The 24,617-nt window shown below is 32.9% G+C and overlaps 1 protein-coding gene across 1 annotated transcript in view; it reads left to right on the plus strand.

Annotated features, from left to right (window-relative positions):
* The first annotated feature begins 3,255 nt into the window (after positions 1-3,255).
* Positions 3,256-24,617, plus strand: part of LOC131685281 (inositol-trisphosphate 3-kinase B) — a 486,498-nt gene continuing 465,136 nt past the window's right edge. The window contains exon 1 of the mRNA XM_058968886.1: positions 3,256-4,167. The gene's annotated coding sequence lies outside the window, so the exon portion shown is untranslated. The remainder of the gene's footprint in view (positions 4,168-24,617) is intronic.

Genomic DNA, 24,617 nt, shown 5'->3' on the forward strand with positions numbered 1-24,617 from the left:
TTTTATTGAAAGGTTCTCCATGATCCAAATACACTGAAAAAGTTTCTTTTACGTCTTTAAAATGATAAACATCTATTTGACATTTTATGAAGGGGTAACGCGAATAACTTTTGTAAAGGGCATAATCATACGAATTAACTGTTTTTGTTGGAACAAAATTCCAAATATCTCGTAAACTATCGCATTTTGGAAGATATTTGTTAAATGCATTTTAAGACTAAGAATTATTCTGTAATAATATTCTGTAATAAAATAAAACAGTTTTGTATGTCAATTAGCATGAAATTTAAAAACATGTATAAAGTTATTGTTAGAAAAACTTTTATACCGATAAGTTCTCCATCACATTCAAAATGTTTCTTTTCTCTTTAGGTTTTTGTTTCTAAAATATAAAAAATTAGAAAAAATGGGTTTTTCGCAATTTAAATTTTCGTTTTTGTGAAAAATGACACAAATTTTTTTTCAGTGTATATTTTTTTCGCACATAAATATTCATTCCCTAAAACTCGTTCTCAGAAAGTTTTGCTGTAATCGAACAAAAAAAATTTGAAATTTATGCACGTACAAATGTTTACGCCCTTTTGAAAGATTACTCTTGTATCAAAATATTGCAATTGTTAAAGAAAATAGTGGAGATTCATAAACTGAACACAATTTCAAAGTTTCGTTCGAATCGACGATGGTCATGTATTGTGGTCGGCCGATTTCTCATGCAATCCCTCTTTTACTTTTTATTTTTTACTTTCTACTTTTTTTACTTTTTACTTTTTACTTTTTACCTTTTATTTTTTACTTTTTACTTTTTACTTTTTACTTTTTACTTTTTACTTTTTACTTTTTACTTTTTACTTTTTACTTTTTACTTTTTACTTTTTACTTTTTACTTTTTACTTTTTACTTTTTACTTTTTACTTTTTACTTTTTACTTTTTACTTTTTACTTTTTACTTTTTACTTTTTACTTTTTACTTTTTACTTTTTACTTTTTACTTTTTCTTTTTACTTTTTACTTTTTACTTTTTACTTTTTACTTTTTACTTTTTACTTTTTACTTTTTACTTTTTACTTTTTATTTTTTACTTTTTACTTTTTACTTTTTACTTTTACTTTTACTTTTTACTTTTTACTTTTTACTTTTTACTTTTTACTTTTTACTTTTTACTTTTTACTTTTTACTTTTTACTTTTTACTTTTTACTTTTTACTTTTTACTTTTTACTTTTTACTTTTTACTTTTTACTTTTTACTTTTTACTTTTTACTTTTTACTTTTTACTTTTTACTTTTACTTTTTACTTTTTACTTTTTACTTTTTACTTTTTACTTTTTACTTTTTACTTTTTACTTTTACTTTTTACTTTTTACTTTTACTTTTTACTTTTTACTTTTTACTTTTTACTTTTTACTTTTTACTTTTTACTTTTTACTTTTTACTTTTTACTTTTTACTTTTTACTTTTTACTTTTTACTTTTTACTTTTTACTTTTTACTTTTTACTTTTTACTTTTTACTTTTTACTTTTTACTTTTTACTTTTTACTTTTTACTTTTTACTTTTTACTTTTTACTTTTTACTTTTTACTTTTTACTTTTTACTTTTTACTTTTTACTTTTTACTTTTTACTTTTTACTTTTTACTTTTTACTTTTTACTTTTTACTTTTTACTTTTTACTTTTTACTTTTTACTTTTTACTTTTTACTTTTTACTTTTAACTTTTTACTTTTTACTTTTTACTTTTTACTTTTTACTTTTTACTTTTTACTTTTTACTTTTTACTTTTTACTTTTTACTTTTTACTTTTTACTTTTTACTTTTTACTTTTTACTTTTTACTTTTTACTTTTTACTTTTTACTTTTTACTTTTTACTTTATACTTTATACTTTTTACTTTTTACTTTTTACTTTTTACTTTTTACTTTTTACTTTTTACTTTTTACTTTTACTTTTTACTTTTTACTTTTTACTTTTTACTTTTTACTTTTTACTTTTTACTTTTTACTTTTTACTTTTTACTTTTTACTTTTTACTTTTTACTTTTTACTTTTTACTTTTTACTTTTTACTTTTTACTTTTTACTTTTTACTTTTTACTTTTTACTTTTTACTTTTTACTTTTTACGAAAATTGCAACTAAGATAATCATGAGCAGAAATCCCGCTTATCTAACAGAAAAATCTGATTGAAACTCATGAATAAAGTAGCACGATAGCGTGAATAGAAATCACAAAAATTGCGAATAAGCTTTTGAAATCATGAACATCGTTTCACGTTGTCGGCTGCAATTTTGAACAAATATCATAACAAAAACTCAACATGTCCGGGGAACAACAATAACCCAACCTAACATTTGAACATAATGCCATGTATAAGGCAAATAGTTTTCTGAGTACGAGGTTTATTATTCATAATTTCATGAACTTGGTTACAGTTTTCGTAAATTGTTCAGCTCACGAAATATTTTTTTAAATTTGTTTATGAACGAATTTTGTTTCCGTGCGATTTCATGTGACTTCCCTGTGGGGCATTTGCACTAACCTTGTACTGGAAAAATGACTTGTCGCAAATCGAAGCTTTTCAATGTTCAATTTTCCTCAAACTTTTGAAAATCATTCTAACAACCAAGAGCTTTACAATGTTACAACTGAACCTTTTTTCGCCTTCACATCATCACTAACCGCAGCTAAGCAGCCGCTCGAAATCGTGTTAAAATATTCTAAACTGTGCCCATATCCTCTTACCTTCTAGGTGATCCGGGTGACACAATCCGATTCGCACCATTTGCATATAAGTTTTCACGATCGACAACGAAACTCGAACCGACATCAGTCAGTGCAGCGGAACGGTTCGTTTGAATGCGAAACAACGTTGTGCGCGGTGCAAGCTGACGTGCGATAGTTTTTTTTTTCTATTTATTTATTTTGAGGTTACCCAGTACACACTAATCGGTTGGGCGCCAGGACGGCTAAGCGGTGGAAGCATTAGGAGCCTCTGACCAGAGATGCCAGATTTGCAGACAAGTCTGCAAATTCGCAGACTTTTAATTTAAGCTGCAGATTTTTTCGATGACGCAGATATTTGCAGATTTTTTAGTTTGGTTGCAGATATTTGCAGATTTTTCAGTTTTGTTGCAGATATTTACAGATTTTTGAATATAAAGGCTTTTGGTTACACTAGCTCTCCTGACATTTTTTGTTCTTCCCAGACTTTTAAAATTATTATTGCAGACATTTGAAAAAAGTACCTGGCATCTCTGCCTCTGACACAAACGAACACAGTCGGTTGGTTTGACTGGATCCTCAAACCTGCCACGACTGTCGATGTCCCGCACCAGGCGGCTGCTGCGATCATCGTGTATAGTGCGCGACCTTCGACATTGATCTCTGCCGCGAGTGTGTGCGTGTGTGTGACCGTGCTTACTCGGGTAACTCGGCACGGTTATCGAGAGAATGAGAATGAGCCGGAATATGTATGTTATTATTGTTGTTTTTTTTCGCTCAATCCACGCCTGCTATGATTATTGCCGATTTGGCCGAGCGATGATGGTGATTGGCACGAACGAAGCCACGGGTTGATGCAAGAAGTGTACAACAGCGCGATCGGGTTTTTTTTTCTCGCGAATCGGACAATAATTGAACCTCCTTCGCCCTCCATGCTGTATCATGTGTAGTGACGCACATGCCGATATTAAACTATCATTTCGGAAGTGAGTGTTGGATAGAGCAAAAAAAAAAAAAGAATCGAGAATAAGAAGTTTAAATCGAAGCCTTTTTTGTGAAACGAGATCGAGTCGAGTTTATGTGTGTCGTTTCCATTCGAGGACGGTGCATTTCTAATTCAGTCGAAGAATAGCGAATCGTGAATGGATGTGTGTGTGTAGGTTTGGAAAGAGGTGTGTTTCCTATCATCCAAAATGAGACCCAGCAGGTGTTGTGTTGTTTACCGGCTATCAGCGCGATGATGCAAATGGAATAATTTATTCAGTTTTATTCTATTTGAGGAAGAGGTGGAAAGTGCTTTTGAAAATATGTGAAGAATGTTGAGTTCGAAGCGACGAGGGTAAAAAGAAAGCTTGATCGTATTGTTGATTAAATTTTCGGAAAATTATAATCGTTGTCGTCACATTCGAAGTGTTGTGCAATATGTTTTCGGGAATAACTTTCAGCTAATCAGGTGAGTTCTTTTTGTAAGTCAAAATATCGTTGAATACACTTTAGGTTTTTAGTTCAAAAGACGTCTTTGTAGAAATATTGTTTTTTGGGTGGTTGGTTTGAAGCTGTAGTTGGAGAAATCTAGATTCTTAAATCTAACGCATCAGACGAATATCATGAGATTATCCCACAAACGATAGTTGGAATGCTTTCAGTGCTAGATGCACATCATTAAAGTACAACAGAAACATTAACAGGCGCAAATGAAAAGTTGGATTTGAATATTTCGTGTTCCACTCGTCAGTAACTGACAGCAACTTGCTGCTAGTTAGTCGATATATTCAAACCATAACCAATATTGGCGCCAGCTAGACACTAAATCCAAACAGTTCACACAACATTTGTGAACGCATAAAGCAAGTGGCTGGTACCGCGTAATGCCATGTCTAGTCAAGCACAGAAGCTTTGGGTCGCTGAAGAGTATAGTGGAACACGAAGCATTCAAATCGAACTTTTCTAGGTGGGGTCCTATGACCTGATGCGCAAATTGCTTCATCCATTTTTTTCCATTGGAATCAAAATGACTCAGACGACATAGCAGTTGTTGCATATTAGTTGTGTGGTGACTTCGATAAGGTAGTTCGAATATGGCCAGTACACTGAAACCTTCATCTACGAACTCTTTTTTTAAAGTAATTTTCGATTTACGTACCTATTTTCATGAACCAAAGTCGAAATAACTCTTTATCGACGAACCAATTTCGTAAAAAAGTATAATTTCGAACAGTGCAGTATGAAGTTGTATACAATTTAAAATATTCTTAGCTAGTTCTTATTAATAAATTTTTGGTATCTTTGGAAAGGGGTTAGCAAGTACATAACAGAAATCGATGTCTGAAGCCATTATGAAATCCAAGATGGCGACTTACGGTTTAAATAAATTCACTATAACCTTATACTATGCATTTTTTGGGAATGGTGGGGTTGACGAATAGATGACGGGAAGCGATATCGGAAGCCAAGTTAAAATTCACGATGGCGACTTCGACTTTTTAATGAATTCTCTATAACCCTAGCGATATGGATATATTCGGAATGGAGTTAACGAGTACATGAGGCAATGTTTGAATCCATTTTGAAATCCAATATGGCGGCTATTGGTTTAGATAAATTTTCCATAACCCCAACAATGTGCGTATTTTCAAAGTGATATTGACGAGTAGATTAATTCTCTATAACTTTAACAATATAGCTATTTTCGGAATGGGATAATTAATTAGTAGACACTGTCAAGACTCGATTTTGTCTGCTTCCGATTTTGTCTGCTTTTTGACCGGATTTTGTCACTCTCACGTGTAATCCGTTTGATGGGCTTTAGCCGACGAAACAAGTTAAATTCGAGTAAATGCCTCCTTGAGCATATTTTTTCTCATTTAAAAGATGCAAAATATGTTAAAATAAAAATATCTATTTTTTATATTTTGCACTGGAAGACTCCCTTAAAGGAAATGTATACTAAATAATCAGGAAGGATTTTGGAGACTATGTCAGGACACTAAAGAGAAATAGTTTAACAACGTCGTTTTATTGAAAAGAAATAAAAAATAAGTCCTGATTTTGTCAGTCTGTCAGTCACCAAGAGACTGATAAAAAGAGGTCTTCATTGTATACAGGGATAGATATAGAGAGAATATGATTATAGAAAATTTTGCTTAACCGGATGTCACTATCTTGATCTTCGAAATGACGTCAAAAATGGATTACAGAGAATTTCGCTCAACCGGAAGCTGCAATCTTGGATTTCAAAATGGTTCTAAATATCCTTTTGCATTACCTACTCAACAAGCCAGATCCAAAAATATTCATATTGTTAGGTTATGGAGAATACAGTGAAGACCCGTTTTTATTGGTTTATTTTAGGTTGTTAAAATGGAGAAATTGATTTTCACTATTTTAATAAAACGAAAAAGACAAAAAGCATAAAAAGACAAAAACCATGACAAAAGGGACAAAAACATAGCAAAAACAAAAAAACAATGACAAAAGAGACAAAACACAGGAAAGACAAAAAAGACAAAAAAGAAAAACAGTAAAAAAAAACAAAAAGGACAAAGAGACAAAGACAAAGAGATCATAAAGACCAATAAGACAAAAAATTTATGGACTATAAAAAATAAAAAAAGACAAGAGAGAATAAAACGATAACTAAAACCAAAACGATCGAATGACAGAGACGGAAAAACAAAAAGACAAAACATAAAACCTCCTAAAGAGACGAAAAAGTCAACATGACAATAGGCGGAGAAAAAATTAAATATGTGCAAATTGGATTATTAGGGTTATCGAGAACGTTGTTCAGCCGGAAATCGCCATCTTGGAAAAGGTCCCAAATATATTTTTTTGTCATCTACTTGTCAAGCCCGTCCCGAAAATCCATAGTGTTGGGGAAATCATGAATATTGCTAAACCGGAAGACGTCATCTTGGATAAGATGACAAAAAAAAAACAAATATCAAAAAGCCAAATTGGCCAAAACTACAAAATCCAAAAAGGAAATAAAATACAAAATAGTCAAAAAAGGCAAACAAATCATAGAAGAAAGACTAAATAGACAAAAAGGATGGAAAGTCAAAAAAGGAAAAACAAAAGACACAAAAAAGACAAAAAAGACCAAAAAACTACAAAATACGTAAACAAGACAAATTATATACAAATTAACAAAAATGCAAAGAAAACAAAATAGACAAAAGGGCATAAAAGACAATAAAGAGACTAAAAATAAAAAAGACGAAAAAGAGACAAGACATGAAAGTCTAAAAAACATAAAAGGATCAGAAAAGACTAAAAAGATAAAAAACTAATGACAAGGAATCAAAAAAAGGTCAAAAACACAAAAAACGACAAAGAGAACAAGAAGACATAAAAGATAAAAATGGACTAAAACAAAGAAGACAACACGACAAAGAACGAATAAGACTAAAAAGACAAAATCGAGAAAAAAGGACAAACAGGATATAATGAGAAATAGGACAAAAAAGACGACAAAGACAAAAAAGTGTCAAAACATAAAAAAGACAAAAAACGACAAAAAGACAATGAAGACATAAAAGACAAAAATTGCAAAAAAAAAACAAAAGGAAGAGGACAAAAGAGATAAAAGAGGCGAAAACACAAAAAACGTAAAAGACATAAAAAGACAAAAACACAGAACAAACAATAATACAAAGAAGACAAAAAAGACGAAAAATACAAAACAAACATAAAGGACAAAAAGGCAGAAATCAAAAATGGCAAAAAAGATGCAAAAGTCAAAAAAGGCAAAAAGGACAACATTACAAGAAAATCCATTAAAGACAAATTAAACACAAAAGGACATAAAAGACACAAAAGACACGAAAGACAAAAAAAAACAAAAGAGGCAAAAAGACAAAGAAGACAAAACAATAGAAAAAAGCCAAAAAGACAAAGAACACATAAAAGACAAAAAAGATAAAAAAAACTAAAAGGACAAAATATAAACTAAGACAAAATCCAGAAAAGTTATAATTGTCTTAAAAGACAAAATAAACAATGTCTTCCCTGCCAAAAAAAAACAATTAAGACAAAAAGAACGAAATAGACAAAAGAAACAAACAAGACATACAAGAATACGTAAGACAAAAAACACTGACAAAGGGGACGAAAAATACAAAAACACAGAAAAACAATGAAACATACCAAAAAGACGAAATATGCAAAAAACGACAACAATCAACACAACAAAAAGGCAAAAAAGAAAACGACGCAATAAAAAACAGAAAAACGCAGACAACAAAGATATAAAATACTACATGGACAAAAAAGACTAAAAATACAAAAAAACGAAAAAGACAAAAAGGCAAAAAAAACAAAAGAGACAAAGAACATACAATAGGCAAAAAAGACAAAAAAGCAAACATTCCCAAAAATACAAGAAAACGCGGAACACAGAGATATAAAAGACTAAAATGATAAAAATGGCTAAAAAGACAAAATAAACAAAATGACAAATAAGACAAAATATAAACTAATACAAAAACACAACAAAAAAACAGAAAACGAGAAAAAAGACAAAAAGTTATAAATGTCTTAAAACACAAAAATGACAAAATAAACAATGACATGGAAGACAAAAAACAAAGAGGGAAAAAAGACCAAAGAGTTAAAAAGATAAACAAAACAAAAGACGTTGACAAATGGGACGAAAAATACAAAAACACAGAAAAGAGAGTAAAACAATGAAGACAAAAATACCAAAAGGACGAAAAGTACAAAGAAGATAAATAGATAAAAAATCAAAAAACAAAAAATAGACAAAAACAAAGATAAAACAGTGACAACGAAGATATGCAAGATAAAAAGGCTAAAAAGACAAAAAGTACAAAAACACACAAAAAAGACACAAAAATCACAAAAGACACAAACGAGAGAAAATCAGAAAAGCCACATAGACAAACAAAACAAAAATACGAAAAACAAAAAAAGACAAAGATCGCACAAAAGACAAAAAAGTTAATAAACTAAAAAGACAAAATATAACCCAAGACAAAAAAACAACAACAACAGAAAACGAGAAAAAAACAAGAAAGTTATAAATGTCTTAAAACACAAAAATGACAAAATAATGGCATGGAAGACAAAATACAAAGAGGGATAAAAGGACCAAAGAGTTAAAAAGACAAACACGACAAAAGACATTAACTAATGGGACGAAAAATATAACAACACAGAAAAGAAAGTAAAACAATGAAGACAAAAATACCAAAAGAACGAAAAGTACAAAGAAGATAAAATAGATAAAAAAGCAAAAAACAAAAAAGACACAAAAACAAGGACAACAAAGATATAAAGACAAAAAGGCTAAAAAGACAAAAATACAAAAAAGACAAAAAATATAAAAAACTAAAAATACAAAATATAAACTAAGACAAAAAACACAACAAAAAGAAAACAGAAAACGAGAAAAAAGACAAAAAAGTTATAAATGTCTTAAAACACAAAAATTACAAAATAAACAATGACGTGGAAGACAAAAGACAAAGAGGGGAAAAAGGAGAGAAGAGAGAAAACAGACAAACCAGACATAAAAGGACAAGAAAGACAAAAAATATTCACAAATGGGACGAAAAATACAAAAACACAGAAAAGGCAGTAAAACAATGAAGACAAAACTACCAAAAGAACAAAAAGTGCAAAAATGACAAAATAGATTAAAAAGGCAAAAGATAAAAAAGACACAAATCACAGACAATAAAGCTATAAAAGACTAAAAGGACAAAAAAGGCTAAAAAGACGAAAAAGGCAAAAAATGAAAATAGACAAAAACTCAGAAAAAACAAAAGAACCGAAAACCAGAAAAAAGACAAAAAGTTATAAATGTCTTGAAATGGCAAAAGAAACAAGGAAGACAAAAAAAGTGGACAAAAAGGGCAAAAGTGACAAAAAAACAAACAAGACATAAAAGGACAAGAAAAACAAAAAAAAACATTGACAAATGGGACGAAAAATACAAAAATACAGAAATGGCAGTAAAACAATGACGACAAAAGCACCAAAAACAAAAAAGACAAGACAAAAAAGCAAGAATACAAAAAAACACATAAAAGACAAAAATATAAAAACGACAAATCAGACAACAAAGATATAAAAAAAAGACATAAAAGACAAAAAAATAAAAAGGATGAAGAAGACAAAAAACACATGAAAGACAAAAATTTAAAAATTACAAAAAACGACTAATCAGACAACAAAGATATAAAAGAAAAAAGATCAAAAAAGACAACAAAACAAAAAACTAAAAGGGATTAAGAAGACAAAAAACACATGAAAGACAAAAACTATAAAGACAAAAAAAAAACAAAAAGACGAAATAGATAAAAAAGACAACAAAGACCAAGAACACACCAGGGACCAAAAGACAAAAGGACAGTTTAACATTTTGATGCGGTAGGCACATACGTCACTGATTCAGAATTGATCACGTCCTCAGCTTTGCCAACAGTACCGTCTTTACGCATGGGCACATTGGGCCCTGGCCAGGGGCCCCGGGATTTTGGGGGGACCCGTGATGAGAACTGGCGCATAAAATCAAACTGACGGTCTGCACTACTGGCGCCATGCAAATATCAAGAGAAGAGGGAGCCGCCCAATCTTTATTTGCTTCAAAAATTGTTTTGACGAGCATTCTTGGATTAATATACCGATAATAAGTAGAATATTCTTCAGCTTCTGATTTCAGTTTCGGTTAAACCAGAATAATGTCAAACTCAAAGATAAACTATGAGTCACGGTGACATATACTCGACCAACCAAAGAGTCGTTATTCCTCATTCTGCAGCAAGAAACGCGTGGCTTGAAAAATAAGCATCCTGATTCTAAATATTTTGAAAGAGATTCGCCGATACAGTACTGGTTGATTTCAAAACCTTCTGCTCGCGAAAAGGAATGTTTATTGTAAAACAAAATATGGCTTTTCTCAGGCCACATTATACCCAGTTTCATCACATCAGGAACGTGGCAATATGTTAAGAATAACTCTTTTGTAAACACCGTAGTTTAAAAATAGAGATTGATAAATTCGTTAAAAGACATCTTCGTGTTGAAATCGTATTCAATGCATATTGAGTTTTATTGGCATATTGTTACTTTGTTTTCGTAGATTGTCATAATGTTATATCAGCCCTATTATAATGCATGGTCAAACGAAACAGAGAAACGAATCCTCGATATATGTACTTCTGATTTCGGTTAGCTCAGTAAAACACGTCAAACTTAGTGGTATTGATGTAGATAAACTATCGATAATCGTGTGTAATTTTAGTATATTCAGTGGAGGATCCAGGAGGAGGGTTTTGGGGGTCCGGACCTCCCCGATTTTTTTTTACTTGTTGAGAAATTTTAAATTAGTATCAATTTTATATTAATTTCAAACTCAAAATCATTCCAAACCAAATTTGTTAAAAAAAACGTGTTTAATCCACCTAACAGTGTGATGAGACATTTCTTATAACTCTTATCACTCTCTTCGGATATTATATCGTTTGAGAGCATTTAGAACTTGATGCTTCGCGATGTTTTTGATAACACATATTACATGGGATAGTGGCAGGACTCAGAGAATCGCTCAAATCAGCATAGGACAACATCAGTGCTAGAAATCTCAAACCAAATCAATGGGAAAGCGAAAAAATGGGCCATAAAATAGACATACCAACGAATTATTGTTAATGCTCTGTTAATAAAATATCTATATTGTGGTGGGAAAACTGAATTTTCCTAAAGGGGTTATATATTGTACTGAAACAGAAAAAACGATTTTTTTAATCGATTTGAAGTTTATATTTTACTCAAATTTCCAACGCGACTGAGAACTAAGAAATCAACGCTTTTTCTTGAAAAGGGCGATACTAGCAGTGATACCATTCAAAGAAAATCAACAGTGAATATTTCCAGACTTGGTTTTATTTCCTATTTAAGAACTATTGTGTTTTTTGACATCCTAGCTTGCATGATTCAGTGATCGAAACCCAATACTTCATAAAGTATTTGAAATTATTAAATTAAAATTTGTTTTTGCTATTGAAATTGACAAAATGATAGTATCGCCCCTTTGGCGATTGTTTACTTTTTCGGTCCCATCTATCAGCATTGAAGTATCGCCCTAACGTTTTTTACAATAACTACCGTTTTACACCACCGATTTCGTCCGGGTTTTTTCAATAGAGATCATTGTTACTATTTACAGCTGGTATCAGTTTGATAATCCTAAAAAAAACGAAAATAACAGTTTCGCCTCTAAACTGCTAGCAAAAAAAGTATCGCCCTGTTTGTTTGCATGGAGCGTGGAGGGCGAAACTTTAAATAAACAAACAAAAATACAGTTTCGCCCGTTGTATTTTTTGCTGTAGTTTAAGAAAGCAATATCGTAGAATCAAAATTTTTAGGTTAATTTGTTGCGTTTCAAAGCCCTCATTCGCATGTAAGAAAAAAGCCCTATGTTTACATTTGTAAGTATCGCTCTTTTCACAAAAAAAAAGCGTTGAAATGAAATCACAGCTCCTGATATCACGCTATCTCTGAAGTACATGCGTGCATAGTTTCAAATTTTACTTCGACATTGACTTTTTCTAAAGGTGACTTCCCAGTACTATTCTTGATTTGAATTATTATCGCTAATCCTAATGCCAAAGAACAAATAAAAACCTCACGAAAACGAACCGTTTGGGAAAATCATCATCATTACTGGAACTTTCATTTTCACGAAACTTTTCGATAACCTTCCGTCACTTGCGTTAATGAACTGGGTGCACAGTAGGGTGACAGGAAAAAAATGACCCCTATCGGCCCACCTCTGCGTCGATTCCTAGTCCCACCAGGAGTACTTGCACCAAATTTGAAGCAAATCGGACAAGTCTAACTACCGGACCAACGGGCCTGAAATTTGTATGGGAATTTTCAACAATTTACATGGAGAAAACCCACCAGCACGCATTTTCGCCGCTAGGTGGCACTGTATGCATCGTATTATCACTGTAAGTGAAAATAAGAAGGATAATTGAATTGTCTACAACTTCGTCGAAGACTGCAAGTAAATCCGACTTTGTTAAAAGAAGTTATTAAACTTTTAACGAAGTGATGTCTGAGTCAGTTTTGCATGGGGCCTAGCAGTGCATGGTTGTGTATCAGTACTCGATTCACACGAACTAAACATTTTTGTGAAATAATCGTTAGGTTTAGCTCAATGGTATGTTCAGAAGAATTATAGTAAATAATACGAGTCATGCTTTGATTAGAAAATTTTAGTTCCACCTGTTACCGCATAGAGGGCGCCAACACTAACTTTTCAACGGAGAGAGATAGAAATTTGGTGTCTTCTACAAAGTTATAGAACAGGCATTTTTCAGTATTTCTTCTGAACATCTTGATACTCTATCTCACTTCTATGAAAAGTTAGTAGTGGCGCCCTCTATGCGGTCACAGGTGGAACTAAAATTTTCTAACCAAAACATAACTCGTATTATTTACTATAATTCTTGTAAACATACTATTCGGCTAAATCTAACCATTATTTCACAAAAATATATAGTTCGCGGGAGTCGAGTACTGATACACAACCATGCACTGCTAGGCCCCATGCAAAACTGACTCAGACATCACTTCGTTAAAAGTTTAATAACTTCTTTTAACATAGCCGGATTTACTAGCAGTCTTCGACAAAGTTGTAGATAATTAAAATATCTTTCTTATTTTCTCTTACAGTGATAATACGTTGTATACAGTGCCACCTAGCGGCGAAAATACGAGCTAGTGAGTTTTCTCCATGTAAATTGTTGAAAAATCCAATATAAACTTCAGGCCCGTTGGTCCGGTAGTTAGACTTGTCCGATTTGCTTCAAATTTGTTACAAGTACTCCTGGTGGGACTAGGAATCGACTCAGGGGTGGGCCGATTGAGTTTTCAAAAATTCATAATTTTTCTGGGCAGTCTAGTGCACAGTGCTCTAAAAATCTAGCGAAAACGTCTTAAGGCACCAGCGGGTCTGTAAAGAATACTAAAAATTAATTTCTATTCCATAATTTTCAGTTCAGCAATTCGAGAGTTCGTGCTCACCGCAAACCATGAAAAATAGACTACGTTGTGAAGCGATGATCACTATTTATTAAAAAATCACGGTTATATAAAAAATAAAACTATTAAAAAATTTCAAATAGTTTATAATTTTCACAAACCTATTAGGAAAAATTGTGTAATAAGCTTTTGTAATATTGTGTAGGAAAAAAGCTGAAAATTTGAAAAGAAATCTGAGGATTATGATTGATTACAGAACTCTGGAATTTTCTATTGGAATGTTTTCAGGCATGAATTTGATATTGATGCTATTAGACAACTGTGAAATCAAGACCAATAGATCAGTTACATATCAGGACCCCATTCCGACAATTTACCAAAAGTCCTCATGATGTTTACAACAACAGGTTATCAATCTACGGATCAGATAATGTTATTGTAATATTGAATTAAATCAGTTTGCATCAATAAATTTTCAAGTCCAATCCAATATTTTTTTTGTGTGGTGGGGGGGGGGGGGGTGGGGTGTATGGTGTTAAAACCTTCTCTTGGCTACGCCGTTGCTTGGAGTTATTTATTTCGCTTTTCATTTTCCGAAAGGTTTCAGATCGATCCGATGGTCATAAGTTAGAAAAATTGCAGTCAGAAGGTTCGCACAAATGAACATTTTTGCACAGATATGTTATCAAGTTCCTTCCAGACAACTTGGAAGTGTTCGGTGATTATTTCTGGCGGTTGTAGATAGAAAAATGAAATACAAAATTCGATTTATCGAAATAATGTTTGGCTTATTTCAATGGATTATTACTATATTGAACAATAAATAGGCGACGAAGAGTAATCCACAAAAAACAAGCCATAACTTTCAAAGTATTCAAAATAGATATTTGAAGTCTTCAGTAAAGTTTTTCGCAAAAGTAAGAGCTACAAATTTGATGAAGGCATCATTTCGTTATAATCACTTCCAAGAAAATTTGTGAAAATATCTCACTCATAGGGGGATTAATCAGCAAAAGCACAATACCAAAAGAAAGAGCATATTACCTCCATTAAATTCTCCGAAGATACTATTGACCTAAAATAAGCCGTTTTGGCGTTAATAATAGATTACATGTTTTTGGTCATATTTCTGGCAATGAAAAATGATAGAAATCTTTCGTCCGCATTTAATGTTAAATATCTCTTTTGATAATAGTCCGATTTCAACAATCTATAGCTTGTTCGAAAGGTATTCGTTTAAGCTGTCTAAAAACATATAAATTGTTAATCTATATTGTCAATTCCGGCAAATAATTTAAAAAAACTGCAAAAAATGCCATTTTTACGCATTCAAACATTCATATCTTAAAAACTAAACATCAGAATCAAAAACAAATTAATAGCGTTCATACTGTTTTTTAGTTCTTTCATTTAAAATTGGTTTGGATAAGATCGGTTCAGCCATTGCTGAGAAACACGAATGAGAATTTGTCCGTTACATACACACACACACACACACACACACACACACACAGACATTGTCCCAAATCGTCGAGCTGAGTCGATTGGTATATAAGACTCGGCCCTCCGGGCCTCGGAAAAAATCTTGAAAGTTTGAGCGAATTCTATACATTTCTTTTATAAGAAATGTAAAACTGATATTTAAAAAAAAACGTTTTTTACGTATTACGAATTTAATGTAATTTTAAAATCGAAATTTCAGACCCCGCCCGAAATTTTTTTCTGGATCTGCCCCAATATACTCAATATTAGATATTTTTTAGTTTTACAACCAAAGGATGTCCACAAAATTATTGCACTACGTAGAAACTATGGCCAAAAATTAATTCGTTATCCAAATTAGGAAAAGATTCAGTTTGTGAAATGTAATATTTAAAAACAGTTTTGAATGGTACTCATAACCTTTTACACAGTAGTATCTGTAACTTCTTTCTCAAATATATTATAATTTCATTAAATATTCATTTCATTTTTGGCGAAATCGGATTTTGAGCTGCTGCTTCGTATTTGCCCAGTATTTTTCGGCAGTTTGGCGTATTGTAGTATTTGGGCACAAAATTTAGTTTGATGACTCTATACAATGCTACAACTGATTTTGCATAACGGCACGATGTCAGAAAACCACAGTCTTGTCAAAAAGAGGTAGTCGACGTTTGTAAAGACACGCTTTGTGTGGTAAGTTTCTTGTCCTGGTTCATAATTCCGGGGGTGACATAAATCTGACCAAAAAAATCCTGACCAATTTCGAATTATTGTTTGTTTTTTTTCAAGACGTGGAAAGATTAAAATACTTGAAAAATTCACAAAAAAAATAATTTCGATAAATGCGGTATATAAAGCATTTATCGAAATTAATTTTTTTGTGAAGTTTCCAAGTATTTTAATTTTTCCACATCTTCAAAATGTTCCAGCTTTACCAAAATACCAAGCGGTCGAAGTAGGCCAATGAGATTCTCCTACCTATTCTAACCTATTCAGTTCGCCCGTGAACAACATGTGTCAAAAAGCATCGCTGAAAATTGCCGTTGTCTAGGCGATAATTTTAGTACCCTCTCATCACGTGCATAATTAGCTTTGCGCAATCACCAACCGCAGCCACTACACGGTCGTACGACGCGATCACTACATCTACCGATTAGCTGTTCTATTTATGCTTGCGGAATAATTGATTCAACAGTTTCCCAGTTGTGGCGAGTCGCGTTTGTTTGCACTATAGGGCGAGCAATTCAAACTAACCTTTCGTTTCCAATCAAACTGATTGCCGGCTCATTATTAAGTAAATTGAGTGAAAATATTTTCAAACATTGACGGTGGTGTTTTATGATGGGGCCAGTGCTGTGTGTTAGTGTGGCGCTAAGCTCGCGCTGGTCCATTGAGGTAATGGGTTCGAATCTCGTCCGATCAGGTTCACTTCACTAAAAAATTCAAAAAAATGTGTATAGGAATGTAGCGCCACACATCAGTTCTGATTATCATAAAAGTAAACATTTCGACATGACGGGTCACCTCACACCTGCCTACTGCCAGTTTTTTTATTCCCATACTCTTCGTCCAGTGTATATTTCGGGAATCGATACTTTGCCTCCTTTGATTGTTTCCATTTGCGCACTTCTCTGCTGCCAAAGCGGCTGTAAAAAGTTCATCGGAGTCATCATCGTTTGCTGACGACTTCGTTCTTCTCCATCTTCTTGTCCATCGATCCGTTTCGATGCGCTAATGAGCTGTGAGAGCTTAATTCGAAAAAAAGAGTATGTTTTATAAACTTTGCTAGTGACGTACGAAGTGTTTGTGATTTTTTTCGGCGCGAGTTCAGCGGGCGACGGGATCGATGAAATTTGTTGGGTGTCGCTTTTTTTTTATTCTGTCCCGCGTTGCGCAGGAGCCGCTGATGCTGGTGCGAGATGTTTGAATTTAGGGGAGGCGTGACTGGCGATAGGACGGATGTTGTTTTTACTTAAAATTGATTCGAGTGTTAATCTATATATATAAAAGTCAAAGTTTGTATGTATATGATTTATAGACTCCCAAACGGCTTAACCGATTTCCGTAAAAATTTGCACACAGTAGGTATTTGGTATGGGGCGTGTTTGTGTGCTATTAGTTGGAGATTATCTGCCCGCCAGATGGCACTTTGGAACAAATTGTGTTTTCCTCCTATTTCGCAGAGTGTCGCAGCAACGCGCGATGGGTATTAGCTAGTATGCTATATTATAATCCTCGGAATTTTAACAGAATTCAGCTGTTAAAGGGTTATATGAAAATTATAAAGTCGCATTGAATAACTATTTGTTTTCTTCAAATTGAAGACCAAGCAATCTAGCGAATGTTGCGCTGATACTGTTCAGAAGGAAGAAAAATAAAGGGGAAAATGAGAAGGAAGAAAAAAGAATAAAAAAGGAAAAAGGAGGAAGGGAAGAAGGAATGGACGAAAGGAGAACAGAAGAACGGGAGAACAAATGAACGGAAGAACGAATCAACGAAAGAACGGAAGAGCTGAAGAAAAGAAGAATGGAAGAACGAAAAACGGAGAAACGGCGGAACGGACGTACGGAAGAAGAACAAAAGAGCGGAAGAACGAAAGAAATGAAGAACGAAGGAACGAAAGAACGGAAGAAATGAAGAAAGGAGGAACGGAAGAACGCAAAAATAGAGAAACGGATGAACGGAAGGATGGAAGGATGGAAGAACCGAAGAACGGAAGAACGAAAGAACGAACAACGAAGAACGAAGAACGAGGAACGAGGTACGAAGAACGAAGAACGAAGAACGAAGAACGAAGAACGAAGAACGAAGAACGAGGAACGAAGAACGAAGAACGAAGCACGAAGAACGAAGAACGAAGAACGAAGAACGAAGAACGAAGAACGAAGAACGAAGAACGAAGAACGAAGAACGAAGAACGAAGAACGAAGAACGAAGAACGAAGAACGAAGAACGAAGAACGAAGAACGAAGAACGAAGAACGAAGAACGAAGAACGAAGAACGAAGAACGAAGAACGAAGAACGAAGAACGAAGAACGAAGAACGAAGAACGAAGAACGAAGAACGAAGAACGAAGAACGAAGAACGAAGAACGAAGAACGAAGAACGAAGAACGAAGAACGAAGAACGAAGAACGAAGAACGAAGAACGAAGAACGAAGAACGAAGAACGAAGAACGAAGAACGAAGAACGAAGAACGAAGAACGAAGAACGATGAACGAAAGAACGGAAAAAAGAAGAAACGGAAGTACGGAAGAAAACAAAAACAAAACAAGCTGAAAACAAAAGTATAGCCAGCCAACAGCAAACTGCAAACAGAAAACAGAAAAATGAAAACAGAAAGCAGAAAACAGAAAACAAAAAACAGAAAACAGACAGCAAAAAAAGCAAGAACAGAAAAATGGACAAACAGCAAGACAGAAAAACGAAAAAATTGCCAAAAAAGCAAAAACAAAACAGAATAGTGGAAATCATAGCAAACCAAAAAACACAACACAGAAAGACAGAAGGGCAGAAAAGCAGAAAAACAGAAAATGAAAACCGATAAGCAAAATAACTGAAAATTGCAAAACAAGGAAAAAATAATTAATCAGAAAACAGATGAAGAAAATTACAGAAAAAAAGCAAAAATAGAAAAACAAAAAAACAGAAAAATAGTACTACAAAAAAAAAGAAGAAAGGCAGAAAAATAGGAAAAACAAGGAAACAGAAAAAAAGGGAAATGGAAAAACTGCAAAACAGAACACCAGAAAAACGGGAAAACAGAAAAACAGTATTTTTCTGAAGAGAAAAAAGAAAATCGTAAGAATAAAAAAACAGGAATACAGAAAAACAGAAACACAGGAAAACAGAACAACGAAACAAAAAAGAAGAAACAGAATAGCAGATAAACTGAAAAAGAGAAGAACCAAAAATTGAGAAAACAGCAAAACAGAAAACCAAAAAGCTACTAAATGGGCAAAGAAACTGTTGGGTAGGAAAACAGTAAAACAGAACGAAACAAAGAACAGAAAGAAGAATTAAAACAGGAAAACAGTAAAGCAGCTAAAGAGAAAAACAGAGAACCAGAAAAACTGATAGACAGAAAAACAGATAACAAAAAAAGACAGAAAGACGGAAAAGCACAGAAAACCAAGAGAAGCGGAAAAATGGAAAGACAGTAAAACAGGCAAGCAGAAATACAGTGAAACAGAAAAAGAGAAATAACCGAAAGAACAGAAAAATGAAAAAAAAGAAAAATAGTAAAATAGGAACAGTAATACAGGAAAATAGGAAAGCAGAAAAACAAAAAACGCAAAATCGTTCAAGCAAGGAAATAGAAAGCAGAAAAATTGAGAAACAGAAACCAGAAAAAAAACAAAAATGAAGAACAAAAATACAGAGGAGGGAAAAGAGAAAGGATATTAGCAAAGATAAAATGAAAAGAAAGAAAGGAAAATAAATAAAATGAACGAAGGAAAAAAAAATAGGAAATGAAAATGAAAAAAGGAAAAACATGAAAACAGAAAAGTAAGAAAGCAGAAATACAGAGAAACGATTAAACGGGCCAACATAAAGACAGACATACAGAAAAAGTGATAGTGAAAAACAAAAAAGCGCGAACAAAAAACTGAATAAAGGAAAAACGCAGAAAACTGAAAAATACAGGAGAACAAAAAACGGTAGGCAGAAAAGCAGCAAAATAATAAAACAGTAAAACAGAACAACAAAACAATGAAACGAAAAAACACAAAAACGCAAAAATAGAAACAAGAGAAAAAGAAAACAGAACAACAGAAAAACCGAAAAAAGGAATAACAAAGAAACAAAACAGTACAGCAAAGAAAAAACAAAGAAACAGAAAAGCAGAAAAATAGGAAACATGAAAAAACAAGATAACAGAAAAAGGGAAAAACAGAAAACCAGAAAAAAGAAAAATAGGCAAACGAAAAAACAACGAAAATGAAAAAAAAAAACAAAAAAAAACAGGGAAACAGAAAACCGGAAGAATAGAAAAACAGATACACAGAAAAATAGTAAAAAGGAAAAACAGCAATTTAAATCATAAAAACGAAGAAACAGAAAAGCAGACAAACAGAAATCCAAAAAAACTATTACGGGCAAATAAGTAGATAGAAAACAAAAAAAAACAGAAAACGGAAAACCGCAAAAACTAAAAATAGACAAAAAATCAGAAAAACAATGAAAAGAGAAAAGTGGGAAAACAGGATGTGATGTGATGTGATATGAAGCCACCATCAGCTCAAGGTTTTTCCAGTGTATGCGGGTAGACTTACGGTAGCCCCAAAATAATTTATCGTGAAACCTTCACATTATTGCTGTTAATGAAGGGAAATCAAAAAGGTTGAGCGGGTCCGTAAGCAGAAACACCCGCAGAAAAGTAAGAATTCCTTCCAACAATAATACTCCAGTCAAAGAATAAAAAATTTCGCTATACCTGCTTTACCCACCTGATGGTTTGTTTTGAGAAGGGTGCGTCACATTCATATCAGACCTTCTGAAGAAAACAAGTTTTCTTCAAGTGACTTAGGCTGGCTATCCACGTTCCTTCGTCCAGTCTTCAATTCATATGATACCCTGATGCTCCCAGACCCTCCCAGTATTCAATGATATATAGTGTATTTAGTGCATTAAATTTAGTATATATGACGTAATATACTACCGTTCTACGCATAATTGTCCCATGTATATAGGGAATCCCATAGAACATGGGACAATTAAGCTTATAACGGCAGTATAGTACATATAGTAAACGTATAACTCAATAACAAGAAAAATAATGAATATTACGTACATACCTAGTTAAAAAGAGAAATTTACAAAACCTTTAATAAATACAATGTAATTAAAATAATGAAAATAACAATTGAATAAATATAATTATTATAATGATTACAAAACATAAAGTGGACATGTTGGTTGCAACGAAGATTATGACACAATTAATATAGTAAAATTTTGTGAATTTCATATAACAGAATGTATCAATTAAAGTGGAGAACACCACAATAAATGTAATAAATGTGATCTATTATATAACCAATATTTGAATCATTATAAATAATTGCTATAATAAGTAAGGTGAGAATAATGGATATGAATAATGGGAAAAGTATTCCAGAATTATAAATACACGAATTTAATAAATATATGGTAAAAAGTAAAGTAATTATTACGAATATGGCCATAAACATAAAAGAACGAAATCTGCGAAACAATGCATAGGTGATGATGATGATATAGGACCCACCATCAGTGTATGGAACACTCTGGTGGCTGCAGATGCTTCCACCAGCAAAGACAGCATTGTATTATCAAATGACCTCCACATTATCGTCGTATGATAGGCCAAGAAGGTGCGGATCCATAAACAGACTCACCCATGCCAAACCGAAGAGGCAGAGAATCTCCTTCCAATGACAAGATCCAAACCCTTGTACAACGCTATTTTCAGTAATAGTTAAGGCACTGCCTGATGGTGAGAAGGGTGCGTCAATCTTATTTCCGCTTGTCACATAAGAACGTTAACAGCAACTACATAATCTTGAAGAACCATGTGATTAGTGTAATATAATATGATATTTGGGATGAAAATAATGCATATGGGTCATTTCACGCGAAGTGATCAAAAAAAGATGCAAACTTGAAATCGACCTTCACGGATTTGAACAAAATTTGGAGGAATTGTTCATCTAGGGCCAATATATAAAAACACAAATTTTTGTGTCAATTGAACCACCCCTCGGGTCATGGGAGCACCCCCCGTTTTGGCAAATTGCCAAAACCCTTGATTTTCTTTTGATCATATCTCCGGTTCTATTTAATCTAGAATCAAACCACAAGATGGCTTTTGAAGAAAATTGTTCAAGGAAACTATAAAAAATATTATTTTTTGCCTACAGTGTTGCCAACTATGCAATTTTTTCAGTTAAATTTTAAAAGTTAATTTTTCTCAAAATACGTATATTTTAATTTTGAAAATTTTAATGCCATCGCGTTCCTCAGACATTTTTACATAAAAAACACTTATCATCTCAATATAATATGAGCGCATCCTGAGATATACCGTTTTGAAGGGAAAAACTCCGATTTTCTCATATAAAAATCCATTTTTATTGGCCAAAATTGAGAAAATCTTCAAACTGTCATAAAAATCGACCCTGATCTGCTAGAAGCAAACCAAATACGTAGTTTTTCATCATTTCTCGTCTACTTCACGAAAAATTATGTTTGAACTCAGAATACTCAAGTTGGTTTTTTAGTGTTGTGCGCTTGCGATTTTATATGGGAAATTGCGGTTTTTTCTCTTCAAAACGGTGTATCTCAGGATGCGCTCATATTATATTGAGATGATAAGTGTTTTTTATGTAAAAATGTCTGAGGAACGTGATGGCATTAAAATTTTCAAAATTAAAATATACGTATTTTGAGAAAAATTAACTTTTAATATTTAACTGATAAAATTGCATACTTGGCAACACTGTCGGCAAAAAATAATATTTTTTATAGACTCCTTGAACAATTTTCTTCAAAAGCCATCTTGTGGTTTGATTCTAGAGTAAATAGAACCGGAGATATGATCAAAAGAAAATCAAGGGTTTTGACAATTTGCCAAAACGGGGGGTGCTCCCATGACCCGAGGGGTGGTTCAATTGTCACAAAAATTTGGGTTTTTCTATATTGGCCCTAGATGAACAATTCCTCTAAATTTTGTTCAAATCCGTGGAGGTCGATTACACGTGCCTTGATCACTTCGCATGGAATGACCCATATAATAGTGTATCAGCCGCCGTTTTTATCTGTTGTATAATAAAATAGTATAAATGGTATATTTATGTAAAAAGATAATAAAATCATATATAATGAAATTACTTCATGCGTCTAACTGCGAACATTGGGATTGCTAAAAATTTATAACAAATAGTAATATAAATATTATAAGCAAAGTCAATCGAAGGAAATGTACAGCATTAAATATAATAGTTAATATCATAAATAAAATAAACATGACCAATATAATTAACATTTTGTTCTGGCCTGATAAGAGTCCTTACAGCCAAGCAATTAAATAACATATGGCAGTATTGTATGTAACATGATAGTATTGCTGAAATCCAACTATAAAATGAATGTAATTATACATTGTGTAATAAAATAAAATGCAAAATGTAATTAATGAAATAAAATAAAGATTGACAAAATGGATATTATTAAATACAATGTATAATATAGCACTTAACCACACATTACTGCTCAGTAATGACATTACTGGCACCTCGTGTAAGAGGCCCTTATGCCTGCCAGTTCCCTGTATCGTAGCGCACATCATATGTGTTAAATGCTTTCATTTGACAAGCCCTGAGTTCCGAAACACAGGCCCCATTTACATGATTGAAAATTTGTAAAAGCAAATCAAAGAGAACATAGCACATGCTACTATACTGCCCTCCATTTGGACAGCGGTAACACCCTTCTCTATCCGCCCCTCTTCCTACCAGCAAATCTCTTGCAGCACACATTCTCGATCCATCTACCCACTGATCTCTCCCACGAAGCATACGCTAGAAACGCAAAAAAATCATAGCAGAATAGACGGCACAATAATACAACACAACTCTTGAGCGCTTTTTCAAAACGTCACATCTGCAATGAGTTACTCTCTTTGTTTACTTTCTCTTCTGTTAATAATTCGATCACTTTAACATTTATTCCTCAGCTCTTTGCATAATATGCTAGCTAAAACCACCGTCTTTCGATCTGTACTGTAAAATAAGTGAAAAGTATTATAGTGACGCCGTAAAAATCGAAAGAGAAAGTATAAACAGAGAGTAACTCATTGCAGATATGACGTTTTGAAAAAACGCTCAAGAACTCTGCTTATTTGAGTTCCTCAACGTATAATGACAAACTCATACAAGCAAAGTTAAAAATAATCGAAGCTCTTTTTTGACGGCTGAAAATGAACCTGTCGCGACTCGCGGTGAATAGAAAAAAATATTCATTCAACTATCCATCTTATTCATTCAGTTGAATATCGTACAATATATTCATTACACTAATTATCTAGGAAAATGTTTTCAAATTCCGATAAAGCATATGAAACAACAATAATCATCGCTTACATTGTGCCAGAGCCTACTTTGATGCGTTTGATTCGTTGCTGCACGGTCGCTTCATGTAATAATCGAAGCCGAATGAAAATCTGCATGGATGAATGGGCGGTTTGTTCGTTTGACGTTTTCAGCTGCGTCACTGAATATTGAAAATGAATGCGGCTGAATATGATCAATTTTCATTCAATGAATTTGAATATTTTTAACTCTGCATACAAGCATATATCGTACACCCTCCAACACGGTCTTGTCCACTTTGCCAGAAACCCAGATCTTCCCTTTGCACTCTCG

Source organism: Topomyia yanbarensis, chromosome 2 (assembly GCF_030247195.1).
Source record: "Topomyia yanbarensis strain Yona2022 chromosome 2, ASM3024719v1, whole genome shotgun sequence".
Taxonomy (NCBI): domain Eukaryota; kingdom Metazoa; phylum Arthropoda; class Insecta; order Diptera; family Culicidae; genus Topomyia; species Topomyia yanbarensis.